The sequence below is a fragment of the Apostichopus japonicus genome, chromosome 8 (assembly GCF_037975245.1).
Source record: "Apostichopus japonicus isolate 1M-3 chromosome 8, ASM3797524v1, whole genome shotgun sequence".
In the NCBI taxonomy this organism is placed as follows: Eukaryota; Metazoa; Echinodermata; class Holothuroidea; order Aspidochirotida; family Stichopodidae; genus Apostichopus; species Apostichopus japonicus.
The window spans coordinates 14,034,281-14,054,605 of record NC_092568.1 but is presented as its reverse complement, the minus strand read 5'-3'; the positions used below and the strand labels follow the sequence as shown (position 1 = coordinate 14,054,605).

Sequence of the window (20,325 nt, the reverse complement as noted above, 5' to 3'; positions counted from 1 at the left end):
ACTGTCACACCGGTGATGTGAGACTTAATACAAAAGATTCAATCGATTTTTTTACTATCAGTTAGGGCTGTCACCGTTTATTGGTGATATTATGGCATTAAAACTGCTTTCATTCCCTAACTGAAAACGTCTATCTCATTTTCGGACTGAAAACGTGTATTTTATTTTCGGACTGAAAACGTGTCGGACTGAAAACTCGTTTTTTCGGACTGAGAACGTGTATTTTATTTTTTGACTGAAAACGTGTCGGACTGACAACGTGTACCCTAGCAGCCGACAGCATTATTGTCGGCAACAAAGTTAAACTGCCAAGAAAATTGTCTAGACATGTCTTCTGGGGTCTTCTGTTAACTTCATAGATACTCCCTCCATTTGTGGTCAGAGATGAGACTGTCAGTACAACCAAATATGTGCAAAATAAAAGTTGAAAGCAATATTATGAGTAGTGAATGCCACACTGTAAGTCATATATAAAATCAATTACCATTTTGAAAGGTTTATGTTTAAGCTCCACTACAAAGATAATTAACATTCACCATATTGGTTAAGTGTAGACTGTATAGTGTACAACTGAACTATGCTTAGGCATTGAGTTAATTGTATGATCTTTAATTGTGACACCTACATGTTTATGGGCTCAACCTTTTCTTATTGGAGATTGCATGTCATAATTTTGGCGTAAAATATCATACATTTTACTACAAAAAACTAAGTTTTAACCACATGAGCCAATACAACATATGTGACATATTGATTAAATTAAATATCAGACATTTATCAAATTAGAGTAAGCTAGGATACAACAGAAGTTTGATGCCTTTTGGTGCTCTATTGATGTAATTGTTCATGGTCTGACTGTTTAATGCCAATCAAACATTAATAGTCCTGAATCAGGATCCATGGGGGTTCAAAACACCCTCTGTACGACCCAAATGCAAAAACAAATAATGCTGGCTAACCATTATTATAGTAAACATGCATCATTTGAATCAAAGAGACCTAAAAATTGCCTTATTTTGCCAAAGAAAAGGGGTCCCTCTCCCAGGTTTCAGAAAATATCCCCACACCAATACACACACAATCACATTTAGCAATTTTCCTCAAGGGGCCTAACCGAGAAATGGTACCAAAACTCAGTTGATACATTATCTCTCTTATCTTGTCGAGGTTCCTGTCCAAACAGCGAAGTAGTAATAAGTTCACACACTATCCAACACTTTTTTGAAAAACAACACACAATAGGTGATGTCTAGCTGTGGAATGTGGTCTTAAATATTTACTCATCATTTGTTTGAACAAATAAACTGTGTCTGCTTCTGTGAAACAGGTCCAGGAAAAATCTCTTTTTGGGGATGTAGACCAAATAAAGACAATTGTCTGGCTATATGCCACTTAAGAACCAGAGGTGGGATCTTTGTAAGTAAATATAGGAAAAGAAACATTTACTTATTAATGGGAACTACACCTGCAAAGATTTACAGTACACTTTCTCGGTTCTCACCTACCTTCATGACCTTTCTGTATGCTTTACACCTATGTGGAAATACTTATACTCAAACACAGCAGTGTTGACCATTGTGCCATGCACTATCAGTTATTTTCATGGTACAAATAACAGATATGGTGCCATTCATTATTGGCACTAACAACAGAAAATTATTAAATGTTTTAGATATGTTTACCTCATTACATCAGTAATGAAATTAAAAGTTGATGCTGTAGTTTTGTCAGGCACTGCCTTAGTCTCAGGCCACTTTGAATAGAAGTCAGACAGTATTATTATGTACAGTCGCTGGCAGCTGTCACTGGCAGCGGACAATAAGATCAACACCAACCTGTTAAGAAAGAAGCCAGCATTTGATTTAGGTGCTAATTTCAAAAACATTTACAAGTTGCAGGTTTTGCCTTGACTGTTGTTCTATTCCATTGCTTCATTCTGTACACAGATCTAGATAAACAAAATAGTGGGATATCTGATAGAAACAGGGTGTTGGTGGATTTAGGCCAAATATTTTTATCTTGCATACATGAAAATGTAACTTAAACCATACTGTACCATATATTTTCAATCGCTTAAACCACTAAACCAGAAAAGTGGTACGTCCACTTTCCAACTTACAATTATATGCCTATTGATGGTTGCTCTGCAGTTATGCCAAAGTGTGGCTTAAAGGTATGCTGTATTGGCCCTAAATAATGCCAGATTTTCACTTTGGTCAAAATTCTTAAAGTATGTTTATTACTACCCTAGAGGACATTTACCTCACTGGGACATTCAATCAGCTAGTGTCATCATTTAGAATGTCTGGCACAATTCAAAGGGTTCTTACCCCAGGAAAGTACTTTTTGAAAACTTCTGACAATTAAAGTGACCAAAATTTAGGGCCTATACAGGCTACCTTTAAACTTGTAAATTTTCAATTTGTCCAGACAGAGTGACTTTAACTAAAGTTAATCTTCACTGCATGCTGCGGACAACCTGTACAATTAGAACAGTTTGAGAATTTACCTGTTTCCATAATCCAGTTACAGGAATGTTATGGAGAATTGTTCGTAGGTCTACAGGACAATAATGACGCTTTGACATCCAGTTGAACATATCTTGTTACATCAACGTTGATAGATTTCCAACAGAATCTCGACATATTCTGTTGTCTGGTTTATCTATGCCGAGATGAGCACCTTCAAAGAGATAAGAAAATTTATGATCAAGGAGATATCATGTTTTTTTGTCCCCCCCCTAAAAAAACCCACAATTATAATGGGCTGCAGGATTGGTAATTCTAGCTAAAGTGCCACTAAAATTGAATTACAACTCTATATCAGTGTTTGAAATGGAATATTTCCATTATTGTACATATTGCATCGCCACTATTGGGGTATAGATGTTTATGAAGTTTTCTTCTGTGCGGTTTGGCATGTAGTGAATATGGCACACCCAAAAAAATACTATCAGGCTTTCAATATCGTACCAACCAAATTAATGACATGAATATGTTACGTACAGTATTAGTGCCACTTTCCTCTAGAAATAGGCTAGGCTATAGTCCATTAGTTGCATGTTATATTGTCGCATGCATGCAGACCAGACTACCTCTGTAAGCTTTAGTGATATGGTTTGGTTATGATTGTTAACTTCTATGATAGGCAGAGCGATAAAAGGTGGAAATTTATGATATTTTTCACAAAAATTTGTTATGACAAAATGGATTGGGAAAACAAAACGAAAAGAACTAGGCCCTAATAACTTTGTTCATACACTAACAACTTTGCTCAAACATAGAACTGATTATAATGTTGCATAAGCAATTGCTTGACTTATGCGAATGAGTTTTTACAAATGACCAAACGTGGTAAAAGAATATCATGATTTGTGCACCAATCAGGCCTATAGAGGCCTGGTTATATTTTAACTGTGGAATGGCCGTTCGCCATTTAACAACCATAGGCATAGTGTGTATCCTATACTGTAAGTTACAGACATTACCTTAGATGCCACTAGTATGAGCTGCCTCGATTTGGGCGAGTTGAGAAGCCCTAGATAGCAAAACTTTCCTTCAGTTTCATAACACAAGAGTTCCATTTCAGCCAGTCTGAAAAACTGACCTTTTCTCCATAAGATCCTTCTCTGTTTTATTTTTGTGAAACCACTTGGATAGCTCTCATCTCTTAGAATATCGGCAATTTGTCTCGCGTTTTCTGCTAACTTTTCCATTTTTAGTTGTCGCACGGCACGATCGACTTACTGCTAAACATACGGAAGCCCAAATGTGACAAATACGATTACTGCCAGAGTCCATTACTAATTAAATTTTTGCTTCCCTAACGTACCTGCTAGGGCGGACAATGTGTTCAGGGGACACAATTTACAACAAAATATACAACCGGTAAATAATGTCCCCCTTCGTTTAACCATAGCATATACTGTCCGGGAGACAGTCTGTACCATCTGGCCTTGTACAAAAGGTCCGGGGAGACCAAATGTACTGGTAAATCCAGTATAAATTGTCCCAGTGGGACTAGGACAGTGTTTACTGAATATGGAATATTTGCGACAGTTTGTACTGCTACACCGGCCTCAACAAAGTCTTGGGACCCTTAACAACTATCAGTTCTACAAACATATATAATCCGTTCTTCGCTCCTTAATCAGCTTCCTGTATAGTCATGGTTTGTTTGGTTCTAATTCCATCAATGCAATTTACACTTTAAACCTAGCGGTCCCAGGGGACCGAAAATTCCAATATATTTTCTAAAACTTTACTCCTTATTTGTCAATTATTAGTATATACGAAAGATTCAATCGATTTCTTTACTATCAGTTCGGGCTGTCACAGTTAATTGGTGATATTATGACATTAAAACTGCTTTCATTCCCCAACTGAAAACATTTTCGGACTGAAAACGTGTATTTCATTTTCGGACTGAAAACGTGTATTTTATTTTCGGACTGAAAACTTGTCGGACTGAAAACTTGTCGGGCTGAGGGGTGTACCCCGGCTGCTACACGTTCAAGCAAAGACAGGCCATTGACTTTACACTGCCATTCGTTCGGTGGAAATCCATATATTTTTCATTTCAACTTGACCCGATGTGACGCTCGAAATTCTTTATCACCTCATTGCTTCATAAAATAACAAATAAGAAGGCGTGTTTCTTGGTTCTGGAAATTGTGTTCAAGATAACTTCTCATAGAAAAAACTATAACCGAACATAGTCTGCTTCCTGTTGTAACGTTATTATCACATGTATAATCATTTTTTCACTCTTTGCCCAGTCTGATATATAGATTCAGAATATTATGTTTGTGACTATCATCCAATTTCATGTTTTGATTTTTACTTAATCAAATTTCTTTGAACAAACTTATCTCTACAAAAATGAAGTATTTGAAAGTGTGAGAAACATGATGAGACAAAGACTCTAGCATATTGCAACCTGCTCTGTCCTATTTGCTTTATTTTTCTTTCACTTTTTTTGGGCTTTGTTTTTTGTTTGTTTGCAGCTCTTTTGAAGAAGATATTGTTACGAGAAAGCAACGTACTTTTCTCGTGTGTATGTATTTTCTATCTTGCCTGTTTCACCGTTTTAATGTTTGTTACTTCAATGTTTAAGTTGGGAGGTCTCTAGTTTGAGTATCAGTTTATTGCTGGCTGCGGAAGTTGGTTCTTGCTGCCGGGGCTTTATGTAAACAGTCCGGTGGACAAGGCCTCCTTTGTTCTTAATATACGGGGAAATTATTAGGGGTGCGTAGACAGTGGGGCGGGGTTAGCTCATATTCGTATAGCACTGTAGAGAGCGTTGACCGGCTATATTTGGGTTATAGCACTTGTCAATCTTACTGGCTATTTCATAATTGGTCAGTTAATCGTGTATAGGATTCTACACAGTTACGGGGTCATTTATAATGTCGTGCAAGGAGCGTTTTTAGGCATTAAATTGGGGTATATTTAGTGTAAGTTGCTAGGCAGAATCTATGCCGAAATTGTACGTTGTTTAGGGACTTAGGTTATTTTTGGCTTCTGCAGAGGGTCGAGTTATGCACTCTGCAGCTGCGCTGCGTAGCTGCTTGAGCCTACATGCATTCTGCAGCTGCGCTGCGTAACTGCTTGTGCCTGCGCAAGGTCGTCGCAGCGTAGGGTTCGCGGGCTGACGAATCTCATCGTTAGCCGCGCTGCGTTGTCCTTACGCTGCGTCGCCCTTGACGCAGTACCGATAGTTAGCCTGCGTTGTGCTTTCGTTGTCTTCGACGCAGCGCCTAGTTAGCTGCGCTGCTAGGCAGCTTACACATTAGGGATTAGCCTGCCTTGGCAGGGCTAGTTGATGTACGCCACCCTTGTTATTGTGTTTAGGTTACTGTATTAATTTCTGTATATATTATTTGTTTATCATTTAACGAAAGATGTACGGCAGGTACATTGTTTATCTAATTATACTGTTTAAACTCTTAATGCACTGTTAGTGTACTTCTTTTCAACGGTGTCCTCGAGTCTCTCTCTACAACCCCCTTCCTCAATTGCCAACTGGGTACTTCACCATACCACCGAAGCGGAAAGCGTTACAATATCTTTCTCTTTTCTAATTTGAACCAATTTTTGTCCATTAAGAAAAATTTCATAATTAGAAAAAAAACGATCATTTATCACTGGAATTGCCTGGAAGGCCATTTGTCTATACAATGAATATTTGCTTCTCGCATGGCCATCACAACGGGGTTTAGGGGGGAGGGGATGGGGGCGGGGGCATGGCCCTCCACCTTGTTGAGAGGGAGAAAACCTTGACTCGACGATTGAGTGAGAAAAATAAGGAAGTGTAAAAAAGTGGTAATGAAAGTCAAGAAACAGGTGTCAGGCCCGTACGAGAGGATTGGGGCAGTGATGACATTTTCAAGGTCAGGGAAGTATCTTCCAGCTACCTGTTGTTATTAGCAAACAAAAATATTTTGGAACTCATCACAGATAGGTCACGGACTTACGAAGACACCTCCCCAGGACACAAATCGATAACTTACCATCCCAACACCCCCCCCCCTCCCTCCTTGCACTCACAACTCTGTGTAAGGGCCTGAGTGTTGTATACAACATTGCCGATTTCGTTTAGGACGTAACTTGAAAACACCCTAGGTTCCCGTCCTATAATGAGCTTTACGCACGGATGAAATTTCATATTGGCTCGGCTACTCTCGTAGACCTATGAAGTACAATTACCATAATTGCCAAATACCCACTGTGTGATGGGGAAATGCGGCTACAATGAAGTTTGAACTCCTTTAAGTTCGTAATCTTTTATCCCTACATTTATCATTTGTTGTTGTAGCTGTTGCTCTCCCGTACCCGCCGTCCATTGGGAAGGAAGTTAGGTTGATGCGATCTCTCCCTCTGTAAAGATGACTATGAACGCAAAATAGTGGCCGAATACAACATGCAACGTATACGGAGGATTAAATAGCAGCAATCACAACAACACATGATTAACATCTTTTACAGATGGAAGACTTGTAACCTTTTTTTCTTCTATTTTTTGTTTTGTAGCAACGCACAACGCCTCATTTATGTCATGAACATCTAACTATGTATGCATCTGTTTTAATGATTGATATAATCGCGAGTTCCTGCTATAAGGAGGATCTAAAATACATAAATAATGAAATTCATTGCCTTTTGAATGTCGTATTGCCTACATTTTATGCGGGACAAAATTTACTATAAAGTATTTGCGGACATTCTGTACCAGGACATTTCGTCCAGCCGGACTATATTTGCTGTGAGGTGGGGACACAATTTTGAGCAGATAATGTCCGACCGGACTAAATATACTGGTACAAAGTGTCTCCGCAGACACTTTGTACAGGGGACACTCTGTACTGTCACACCGGTCGCAGAGAGTGTTTCGACCCTCTGGCCAACGGCAAGGATTCATGCACGCCACCTAGACGCTTCTGGTCGATTTGACCGATCCTCTGCGCATCCTCCCGTGTTCTTTTGCGACAACAAGGGAGACATGGTGCGGGATCCTAGGCCACAAAAAGCACCATACCACAGCCAGAGGTACTATCGCCTCCAACCCTTTCTCGAACCCTAGCACGATTTATACGACCGACGAGGAATGAGTCTTTCGTCATCCTCTTTCTATAGCATCGGCCACCACATCAGCTAGAAAATTATACGGTTGACTTAATATAGCAAGACTTCAGTGGGGACTACTGAATGAGAGAAAGAAGTTTTAAACGCATATAACTATTGATGGAGTCGAACACTGTTCATCAGGTTACCAGTTCACTGCTCTACCCTCTGAGCTATTTGACGATATAACTCTCTACGATCTTAAATTGGCATTGTTGGTTGGACACAATCTATTGGTAACAGTGAATGATACTGCCTTCAACGAAATCTCTATTTATCCTGTTTTAATCCAGGCGTGTAGCCGGGAATTTGCCAAGGAAGGGGCGAAACTGTAGATTCGGAATTGCAAACTATCTAAGCGTAGCGCCACCATAATTGGCGCGAAGCGTACAAGAAAATGTTGGCTGAAAATGCCTCCCAGATCGCTGGAAATGGCACTTCCCAGGCCTTGTAAGTTGCATCTTAGCATTTTCTCTTTTGAAAATTCTAGCGATATCATAAAATCATTAAAAAAAATAAAAAATAAGCTCAAGGTGGGGGCGGTTGCCCCCTTCGCCCCCCCCCCTTGGCTACGCGCCTGTTTTACTCTCATTATAACAACGGATTTGAATATCTTTATTAACAAGAAGCCCACGCTTCGATGTCTTTGTTTACATTGCCAGCAAGCAGTAAGAATGTCGTTTACTTTCAAGACGTAAATGTACAATAGGCTTATGCCCCGATACTATCGATGACTTCGAAGCAAGCAGTAAAACAAAGCGGATTCCGTGACACCCTCTTATTCACCAAAGGTTGCTTAAGATTATGCTCGCAAGAGAGGTCTTGCTGGAAGTTGTCTCCCTTTACAACTATATTCTATGGGGACGATCATTAACTGGAGTAAGAAGTTCAGTACCGCTTTGAATGAGGAAGGTACAGTGCTTATTACGTCAAATACGTTAACTACATGTGACTAATCTTACATAGGGATCTGAATGGCTGGAAATAGCACGGTAAGTCAAAACCCGAAACAGAAGCCCGTTTAGGAACCCTTTAATTCATTTGGCTCGTTTAATTCATTTGGAACTCTACCCCTTTAATTCATTCAAGCGCACTTATTCACTGACTGTTATTCTATTGATTTGGGAGGCCGTAATTGACAGAAACCAAGCCGATTCGAAGTAAGCTTTCCCATTCATATGGTACGGATTCTAAAGTCAGGCCCAGGATTCATTGGGTTTGAGTTTATGCAAGTAGATTTGGGAAACACAGGGATCGGGAATTCGTCTCTTACAAGACTTTCTTTAGTCCGCAGTGAATTGATGTGTTTACTGATCCTCTGAAACGGTGGCATTTGCGTGTATAGGTACCCCGCCCCCCCCCCCAAAAAAGACATGTGTTCCAAGCACACACAGAAGTGTAAATTAAGCTTAATACACAATATTAGAATCATCTATTTAATTATCAAATTTTGATCTATTATCAGCCACCTTGATCACGTTGTTTACAATTGTTGCATTTTGAAAGACTGAATGGTTATTAGGGAGGGACGGTGACGAGGCGCGTATCCAGGGGGGGGGTTGGGAGCGCGCGCCCCCCGGGTAAGAAAAAAGAGGAGAGAAAAAAAGAGAAGAAAAAGGGAAAAAAGAGGGGAAAAAGAGGAGGAGTAGAGAAAGGAAGGGAAAAGAAAAAGAAGAAAAGGAGAAAAAGGAGAAAAGGAGGGAGTAAAAGAAATACGCCAAGACATCGGGAAGCGAAAGAGGAACAGTGACATCATTACAGCGCTGATCCCTATTATATACACAGGGTAGCCAGTGACGGGTCGAGGATTTCGAAAGGACGTGCGCCTCAGCCTACCCCTTACACCGACAACTCCATTTTTGACGTTTCCTTTTTTCCTCTCTCACTAATGATCTATATATATATACTATATATGGTCTATCATAACGCGCGTGTGTGTATATACGCCTTAAACAATTGTAGAATTGTGCTATGAAACCAACTGTGGCTGGTCTCGAACTCGACCGTGTCGTCGGGGAACATGACGCATTTCGGGAAGGGGGCGACCGCCCCCCCCCCTTCAGCATATTTTTTTGATGATATCGCTAGTAATTTCAAAATAGAACATGCTTAGATGCAACTAACAAGGCCTGGGAAGTGTCATTTCCAGCGAGGCAATTTCGGCCAAAATTTGCTTGTACGCTTCGCGCCAACAAATGGTCCTGGGTATTGCCATTTCCAGCGATCTGGGAGGCATTTTCGGCCAAAATTTTCTTGTACGCTTAGCGCCAACTTATGGTGGCGCTACGCTTAGATAATTTGCCTACAGGCTTCGCCCCTCCCTTGGCAAATTCCTCGCTAGGCGCCTGTTCAATTGTAAAGCAAACAGCCATAGGCGTATGAGCCTAATTTGATTTGGGGGGGCTGTGACGACTTGCCCGAAAAATATAACCAAATTTTTCGCGCGCTCTCTGCGCGCGTTCAACATGTTAATATGCATATCATATAGGCATTCATCGGTTATTACATCACATGCCACTAACGGATGGTACTATATGATAGATGCACATTAAGATGTTGAACGCGCGCGGAGCGCGCGAAAAAATTTGGTCATATTTTCCGTGTTATTACCCTTCCATATTGGTTTTAATTATTGGGGAAGTCGTTACAATAATAACGATAATAACAATATCAGTTTAACTATTGAAAAACACATTGCAAATTACTCTTCTTTCAGTAGGTGCCCGAAAAATTCTCAGCATATTGCCCGAATTTTCACACAAAAAATTGAAAACACACTGCAAATTTTTCTTCTTTCAGTAGGTGCCCGAAAAATTCTCAGCATATTGCCCGAATTTTCACACAAAAAATTGAAAAACACAACTGCAAATTTTTCTTCTTTCAGTAGGTGCCCGAAAAATTCTCAGCATATTGCCCGAATTTTCACCAAAAATCTTGGTTGGGGGGCTGCAGCCCCCAGCCTCCCCGCCTCCTACGCCTATGCAAACAGCAGATATCACATCATATCAGTGAGCATGAAAATGGCGTTCCGGGATGAACAGCCTCAAAACTGCCCGACTTGCCCGAAAAAAATAACCAAAAGTTTTCGCGCGCTCCGCGCGCGTTCAATATGTCAATGTCAAGATCATATAGGGATGCTAATGTAAACAACGAAATGTCTTATGTAGATGGCGAAATAGCATGAAGGTCCAATTATGTCAAAACTCTCTTTTACATTAGTAATGGCGAATTAGGGGCTGCAGCCCTCCTCCCCGCCTCCTACGCCTATGTGTGTAGTGTTCGGTTTCGGAAATATCTGCTATTTTTTCATTTCCTTCAACGAAGTTTTATAATAGCCGTTATAAGAGGTTTTAATATCAGTACACCAATAAATTAACTGTGTCTGAATTTTTGAAAACTTCCTCACCAACATTCTTCATCATACTTCCCTCTACTCGTGCAATTTTGACTGGTCTGTTAGGGGTTCAAGGAGGTTTTTCTATATTGGTTGTCCATAGATGAAATTTTGTGCAACATTATGGGTTTGTTTTGAAGTGAGTGTATTCACGAGAAATGGGAATTTTCAAATTCTGAACAAATAATGGGCTTAAAACCTTATAAAGTGGGGCTGACGGGTATTGTGGGCGGCGACGTAGAATCACCTACAAAACAATGATCCACAGGATATGCGATGAGGTAGAACATTATTTGTGACTGGTGACAATCTTCAAAAAGGTTAAAATGGAAAAAACTATTGGAAATACTTGGTTCTCAGGCAAAAAGTGTACATCTGGTTGGTCATTTTCAAGCCCGAGAAGTGCCATTTCGGGTGATCTGGGGGTATCAAAACCAGACATTTTCTTGTACGCGGAGCGCCAACCGATGGTGGCGCTCCGCTTAGATAGTAATTCGCCCCCCCCCCCCCCCGGGTTAGAAAATCCTGGATACGCCCCTGGTGACGAGGACGGGGTTTGGATGGGGTTTTTTAGCTTTTATATGTGCAATACATTTTGTCAACACTCTGACATGGTCGACTCTATCAGCAGCTAAAATCTCTCTAAAGCATAAGTTATAGGATGCAATAGCATCCCTTTCATGGTCGCAGCTACCCTCCCTTCACCGCCGCCCCTCCTTCTCATTTCATTTGCCGGTACGTTATACTGAACCATGAAAATTGTTTCTTATATCTCTATAACAAAGAAATAAAAGAACGGAATAAAAATACAGTTTTCTCCTCCTATTGATTTGGAAAGAGGTATTTGCGTCACTTCTCTATGGGTCTGAAATAATTGACATAGAACAAAAATTATCTGTCTTTCATCCAGAACTTTGCTTTAATTTAACTTTTTCACCTGACCAAATATATTCATGCAACAAATTTCATCTTGAAAGTAATTTTTAGGTGTTGTAAGTCTGAGTCAAAAGGAAGGAAGAACCAATGAGAACATGTGAACTATAGAAACATTCTTTGTATTTCCTTTCAAGTCATGGAGGATTCGAGATTACGTTGATCCCAAGAACTTACCGCCATGAAATGGGAGGAAAGCTAGAAATCATTCTTATAAGAAATTCCCTCTAAAAAAACACTTTATACAATCATAACAGAGGTTATATGCTGCTTGTTTCTTTCTTTGGATATAAAACTAACGACATTAGATCGAAAAAAGGGAATAAAACAACCGTGGCCCACCTCGTTTCAATCTTTCAATCACATGAACTACGATTGGCAGAGGTTAGGCGAAGTGTCCCTCCTCACTAGTATTTCCCTCCTCACTAGTAGGGGATTCTCCCTAGCAGGGGATTCTCCCTGCTTGCCTGCTGGATGTCCCTGGTTCATTTTAATGTTATCCAACAGGCACGTCTTTGTGCGCCGTAAAAATACAATTTTGATCTTTTCCTATTTTTCCACTTGAAACTGCAACTGATAGATCAAACAAACTTTTTCTTTCGATTTTGTTTTTCATCTAACAAGTCATATTAACATTACTTACATTATATTTGATAACTTACCTTCTTGTAATATACCAGTTATTTCGTTTCTATGAAATATTGATCAAATGTAAACTCAATAAAACTTTCTTTCTTCTTATTTTCAATCTTTTCAAGTGGCATTTGACAAGTCAATGTAATGAAATTTATTGTTGTGATGTAAGTATCACATCTGCCGAAAATCGATCAAAGTCAACACAAAAAGCTGTTCAACAATTAAACGAAGGAAAAGAAATTGTGCCCATGAATGTTAACATGGATGTTGATGTTGTTGTTGTTGATGCTGATGTTGATGTTGATGTAACATGAATGTTGATGATACGCTAATCTTCCTTTCTTTGTTTTTGATGCTTTTTAATGTTTAGCCGAGAACTCCTCGTGACTCCCCCACCCACCCCCCCATCCACCCACCCACACACTCCCTCCTCTCTAACCCATGCCCGCACTACAGTTTTGTAGACAGTGATCGTTAACATTGGTTCTCATTGACAGTATTCATTTAATCGTCGTTTTGTTATTTATAATTAAAATCAAATACCCTTCAAGAGGAAGATTAAAAGGGGCACAGAGAAAAGAGAACTATTCTCATTAATATTAATGTTTTGCTAATCTCCAGACGCCACTAAGACGCTGTTAGCCAGCAATTACGCTTTTGCGATATTAAAACGCCATTTGATCCCCTGAAAAGTTTTCATCACAATGGCCTCTGATTTAATCATTGGCAACAACGTGCCGAACATGTGTGATTTACCATGTTCAAGGAAGCTTGAAATAAAAGCTGATTTCCTATTTCGTCTAGACTTTTTGTGAGGAACATCACGTCTTCGTAAAAATTACTGTCAGCCAATTCGCGTCTGCCAGAATAATATCAGGGTATGGTTTGTGTTTATATTCTTTTAACATTACTGTTTAATTTAATTTGGATCTTTGCGTTTTCTATAACTAAATCTACGTTGTATTCACACAAATGAGTAATTATACCCAGGCCTCAATGTAATAGCCTACATGTATTCTGTGTTTGGCGGTAACTTTGTGTCACGTGATCTCATCTAGCCATGAAATAGTAAAACACAATTGCATGACTAACTCTAATTCTAGAGATCCGTCGGGTTACAATTTATTACTTCTACTTTAGGTAGTTATTAAACATAACTAAAAGACAGAAAATATCACGTCCCATTGAATTTCGTGAAAAATTGGGTGGAACCATCAGATTTAATTAGACTATGGCCGAACAGAGACCCCCCCCTAGGGATTTTCACCCCACCATATTTTTCGATTAGCTAAGAACCTCAGCTCACACAACTTGCTTGTTTGTCATTGAATTATGTGGCCACCAGCGCTGTTGCCATGACAACACATTCACTAAAACTTGGAAATTGAGAGAATGTCATATCTTTTTAATTAAATAGAATAGTTGACATAAAAGCACAACGTTTTGTCTAAGTATATGGATTTGAAGCTGCCCTGGTGAAACCAATCACAAAAAGGAACGTCAAAGTCATCCCTAAAATTTAGGGCTGTTGTCACGTCGGGCAATAGCCATGATGAAATTTGGACTTTGAGAAAAATGTCATATAATATACAAATACCAAAAAATACAAACTAATTGTCTTTTTTACTTGATTTGGCGCTGATTGGGGTTGATTGCAGTCAAGATCTGGATCATTTAAGGTCACTGTATATTTGAGCTAAGACATGACATTTTCTTCTCAAAATCCAATTTTGTCAGCAGCGTGTTGCCATGACAATGGTCTTGATTGGGCATGAGCGTGATTTGCAATGAAAATGGGGACCTTATGATTGAAAGGCACCGGCTTTAACCACTGAGCTAACACTCCCTTGATCGTGACCTTAAATGGGCCTGATCTTAAGCTCAATCAACCAGGAAGTATGAATTACATATGCCAAAGACACATTGATTGAGTTTTCATGTTGTTTAGTTACAATGATATGAATTATCTTAAATTTCCCCAATTTTTTTTTGCGTTGTCATCGCAACGGTCCTAATTTGGCATGTTTTTATGTTGTATACTCCCAAAGATATGATAGTTTCCAATTTTGATAGTGCTGCCATGGCACCAGCCCTGGTGGCCACACACCACTAATTTAATGGCAAACAAGTCGATTGTGACAGCTTAGGATCCTAGCTAACAGAAAAACATGGTGGGTGAAATCCTAAAAGGGGGGGGGGCATTTTTCTATTTGTTCCGTAACTGTAACATTTGTAAACTTATTTTGACGTTTTACCTTTTGTAAGTTGTTAAATTTGAAAATTTTGCAAGTCGAAATTTCAACTTTTCTTCTTGAATGTCGCATTGCTTTCAAGTCGTCAGGGCTGGCTATGCTTGCAAATTAGGCTGCTTATTTTATTCGTCCAAATCTTTCATTGGTTGACACATTCTTCTATATCCTTAACAAGTACGATGGTTCTGAAAGATTCTAATTACAGGATTATTTTAAGGCGATAACTTAATTTTAATATGAGGGTAGAGTTTTACAATGACATAAAAGTCTTATGTTTTGCAGTTGGGTTGTTACACTATAGACCTAAGTAGTTAGTTAAGCCCACTTTAAATGACTAATAGGACACTTGTTTAACGGTATTCAGCATATCAAAATTGACTATAACCTTTAAACATGGAGTTGTTAAGGGTCCTTATTTAAGTACCACTTATTCATAAAGTGCATGTACATGTAGCATGGGTCTAGAGGGTGATTGAGAGAGTGAAGGGGAAGGAGGGGAAAGGGAGGCGGTAGTCCCACACCCAACTCCTCGAAGCGAAAGACGAAAAATACTATAGACAACATAAATAACAACAAGTACGGTAATTAATTCATAACATGCCATTCATTCCCGAAGACATATTGCATGTGCCATCTATGTACCCGTTGATAATTTTTGTCTCCTGTGCTTTTCCACCTAATTAACAATTTCTGATTTTAGGGTTTACTTTATTATTCTGCATTCCATTTTCTTTGATATATTCAATGTTAGCCAGTGATATTTTGTTAAAAAGTGATATTTGGCACTAAGTTGGCACTGTGTGTTCAGTGATGTCAACACTGTGTGGTTAGTTTTCCAAGCTATTTACTTACTTTAGATGGTAACTGATTTAACCTTGGTCATGCTATAAACAAAATAATACAACCCTTGTTGACACTGTTGAATTGGACGAGGGGTCAGTTTATATTAATGCGCACATGAACGGAATATTTTGTAACCTCACTAGGTAGTAGGAAAGATTAAAGAAAAGAGGGAGAAATTAAAGGAGGCCATGCATATTAATGCATATGTTGATTTAGCAGTGATAATCCATCAGCAGAAGTTTATTGTTTAACGCATTAATCACTGCAAACAGGGATCTTTACCGTTTTTTTGTCATACCGGTCCTACGTGTCTAGGTTATGGGTCCAAACGGAGCCGTATAGTAGATACGGCTCTAGTTCCTAATGCGCATGATCGAACCTTTTTTTCAGTTCTAAAAAGATTTTGTACAGCAGAGCTGTAACGTTGTCAATCTATGTACTGGTTGTGAAATATGTTTAAAGAGATTATCGTCTCCAATTATCGTCTCCAAAGTCCGTTTAGTGCTGACCACAATTTACCAGTCTCGTGTATATGTTAATATTTCAGCGGAGAAGTCACGCCTAACAGTGTCAATAGTAATAATTCTCGTCTTTTATAGCATGTCATTTGCACAATGCTGGAACAAACTGCGTCAAAGTTCAATACAGGGGAATTTGAAATGCAACGTTTGGTCAAGACAAATTGGTGTGGACACGGTATATCATGTCCCCGCCACTGAAAAAGTTGGTGGGGACGCGTCCCACTGTCCCCGCTAGGATCTGCGCACATGTATTGGTGTACAAATATTAACTTGCCTCTTATAACGGCTACTATAAAACTTCGTTTAAGGAAATGAGAAATACCAGACATTTCCGAAACCGAACACTACACATATAGACAGTTTGGAGGCTGTTCATCCTGGAACGCCATTTTCATGGTTACTGATATGATGTGATATCAACTGTTCGCTTTAAACATTCGATTAATTGAAATGAGACTGAAACAAATAACTTTTATCTGATTATTGGCAATGCCCCACATTCTTTTCATTTAGAAAGACGCGCAGTTTTAAGATCATTACACACTGAAGGCTTCGATTCTCTATTTGCTTTCAGTTTAGGGAATATCTTGGGATTTTCATCTCTATATATAGATATCGCTAGATATCCATACAGTACAATGTCTTTGGGATTTCTTGGGATTTTTCGGGGCCTGATTTTGGGAAATTGTAAAATCGGGAGTGGTCACATTCCATGTGGAGAGTGTTCGACCTCCAGACGTCACTAACACGCAACCCGATCACTTATCATCGATGAAGTGGTGTGTTGCCGGATTTTGTCTTGGTACAGGCGAAAGTCATTAATTAAGTTTCGTAACTCATCGGGAAGCGATCAGATGGGTGGGCGTAGGGTTGTGGGCGCGCGTTTTCATGCAGATGGGAACAATCTCAAGAAGTGATGGGTGCGTCCGCCCCCCCGGTAATGATACGCCCTTGGACCCACTACATGATATTCACAGGAAATGTGCTCAATTCTAAATCGCATGCGGAATTTAATTTTTAGATTCATTGTATGAGTTACGGTACTAGGTTTGGGGTAACAATTAGCATTCAAGTCGGAGTGTATAACATTTTTTCTCTGGAAGGCATTGTTGCATCGAAGGACATGTCTAGTGCAGTTCGCATATAGATCCTGGTCTAATACCTAAATGCGTCATGTTCCCCGACGACTCGATCGAGTTGAAGACCTGCCACAGTTGGTTTCATAGCACAATTGTACAATTGTGCAATACACACACACGCGTCATGATATACTACATATATATTTTAGTGAGAGAGGAAAATGGAAACGTCAAAATTAGAGTTGTCAGTGTACGGGGTAGGTTGAGGCGCACGCCCCTTCCGAAATCCTCGATCCGTCACTGGCTACCCTGTGTATATAATAGGGATCAGCGCTGTAATTATGTCACTGTTCGTCTTTCTCTTCCCGGTATCTTGGCGTTTTTCTTCAGGCTACCTCCTTTTCTCCTATTCTTCTTTTCTCCTTTTCCCCTCTTTCTTTTTTTCCCTTCCTTCCTCCTCATTTTTCCTCCCTCTTTTTTCCCTTTTTTCTTCTCTCTTTTTTTTCTCTCCCCTTTTTTCTTATCCTGGGGGCGCGCGCCCCAACGCCCCCTGGATACGCGCCTGCTATGTGTGAAAAAGGAAATGCACAGGTACCTTGCCCAGAAGTGTTAGAGATTCTGCAAAGGCATTCTCATATACTTCAAAGACTGCAGGTTGTCTACTATGCAAGACTGATGACATCGCTTCACCGTTAATTCTGGGCTGATGATCCAAACCGTCAACATATTTTGGCCAAACACGTGCAGGTATACTTGTATGTTATTGCGAAGATATTAATATCATCAATTTGGGGATAATATTTGTGAAAGCATCTGGCAACAGCAGTGTGAATGATGTAATCCTGACAATTGTGTTGAAGTTGTATTTGTTCTTCTTTATGCATATTAAAATCATGTATTCACAGAGGAAAGTAATATGTTTAGAAGGAGAAGGAAAAAAAGGTTGCACTTTGATGAAGTTTTATAGAGAGACCAAAAAAATTTGCGAATGTATTTCACGGGGAAAATAGACAGAAGATGTAAATAGGAGAGTAATACTATGGTAGCACATCTAACGTGATAATATTTCAACCCTACTGACTGCGATTCACTACCCCTCACCCCTCACCCCTCACCCCTCAACCCTCACCCCTCAACCCTCACCCTCAACCCTCAACCCTCAACCCTCAACCATCAACCCTCAACCCTCACCCCTGTCCCACGTAGGAGAATGTTGTCGTTCATAACGGTCAGTTCATTACGGATGGTATGGATTGACCTGAGTGCTGGTTTGTCGACAGTGTCGTCACATGTACCTATGGTAATATGCCAGTTATCGTTGTTGATGGCGTCAACAACGGCAGAAATTGTTGCGTCATAATTTGACGAATCGATGATGTCTGTCAATGTCATTGCGTTAGGTGCAGCGTTAGCAGAAACGTAGTTAACGTACTGTTCTGCTTCGCAAGTCAGTTTGTGGTCTTTGTCTGGTGTGTTGTTGGTGTACGGGTGACGTGACAAATAATCAGCAGGATTGCTTGTTCCTGGCTTGTACTGAGTCGTGAAGTGATATGATTCTAGTCGTAACGCTCGTCGTTCAATCCTAGCAGGGGATTTGGACATAGGGTTATTAAATATTATCATTAACGGTTTGTTATCGGTGATTAACGTGAAATGTGATCCTAAAAGATACAATCGGAAATGTTCATATCCCTATACAATTGCGAGACCTTCACGTTCTGTCTACGAGTTGCGTTGTTCTACGGGAGTTAGGGTGCGACTAGCGTATGCGATAACGCGTTGTGATTCGGCGTCATTTCCCTTCTGTGAGGGGATTGCGCTAATTCCAACAGGACTAGCATCTACAACTAGCTCGGTCTGCTTTCCGGAATCGAAATAAGCCATAACTTTGATGCTCGTTAGGTGGGCTTTCAGTTGCTCGAACGATGTCTGAAGTCGCTCTGTCCATGACCATTTGGAGTTTTTGTGGGTTAGCTCGCGGATATGGTTGGGCGAGTGTTGCGAAGTCTGGAATAAACTGGGAACAGTAGTTTATCATGCCGAGAAAACTGCGTGCATATGTCGCGTTCTTAGTTGGAGATGCATTCTGTTTGGACGCTTTTTCTTTGGGTCTGCAGAGATGCCTTGTCGAGAAAACACGTAATCATAAAATTCCAAAGCGTGTTTGTAAAAGGTACACTTTTCCTTGTTGATAGTAAGGTTGTGTTCACTTAAACGTTTGAACACCGCTTCCAAACTTTTGTCGTGGTCGCCTTGTGACGGTCCGTAAACAAGTATGTCGTCGCTAAAATTGATTACGCCAGAAATACCGTGAAGAACTTGTTTAATGATATTTTGGAATATTTTGGTTGCTGATGAAATTCCAAAATTGAGACGTTTATATCGTCTTAAACCAACATGCGTAGAAAAAGTCGTGATAAATCTGGACGCTTCGTCTAGCTCGATTTGGTGATATCCAGCATTGAGGTCAAGTTTGGAGAAAATCGTGGCACCATTGATGTCGTGAAAGAGGTCGTCTACCGTTGGCGTGATATGACGTTCGCGTCTGATGACTTTGTTTGGTGAGCGCATGTCAACACAAAGTCTTACTCTGTCAGGGTTGTAAGCTTTGGGTACAACGACAATTGGGGAAATCCAAGGAGTAGAGCCTGTTATATTTGGAATGATATCGTTCTCCTCTAGGATTTTGAGCTCTTTTTTCCACACTCTTCCGAACGTGGAAAGGGATACGACGGTGGGGTTGCGCAACGGGTGCAACAGTGTCGTCTATGAGTTGATAATCATTTAGCTCCCCAATTCCTTTGCTTGCTTGGGTCGATCTCTTTGCCGAGTTGGGACTGTATACTGGCTTCATCTCAGCGTTGATGATTTTCACAATACCAAGTTCAGATGCTGTGCAGTGGCTTAACAAGCAACGTATGTTGCGTATCAGCGGGAACGTTGAAAACTGCGAACGCGAGTTTTGCTTTGGATTCCGCAACACACTCAAATGTTTATGCGATATGTATTGCCGTTTTCGATCCGTATGCGAACACATTAATATGA

The 20,325-nt window shown here is 40.0% G+C and overlaps 1 long non-coding RNA gene across 1 annotated transcript; it reads right to left on the bottom strand.

The window, feature by feature from the left end:
- Positions 1-31: 31 nt before the first annotated feature.
- On the bottom strand, positions 32-5,102 carry LOC139971466 (uncharacterized). Its single transcript, XR_011794391.1, has 3 exons — positions 2,510-5,102; positions 1,683-1,835; positions 32-390 (listed from the first exon to the last, which is right to left on the bottom strand). It is a non-coding gene; the product is annotated as an uncharacterized lncRNA (long non-coding RNA).
- Positions 5,103-20,325: the final 15,223 nt, after the last annotated feature.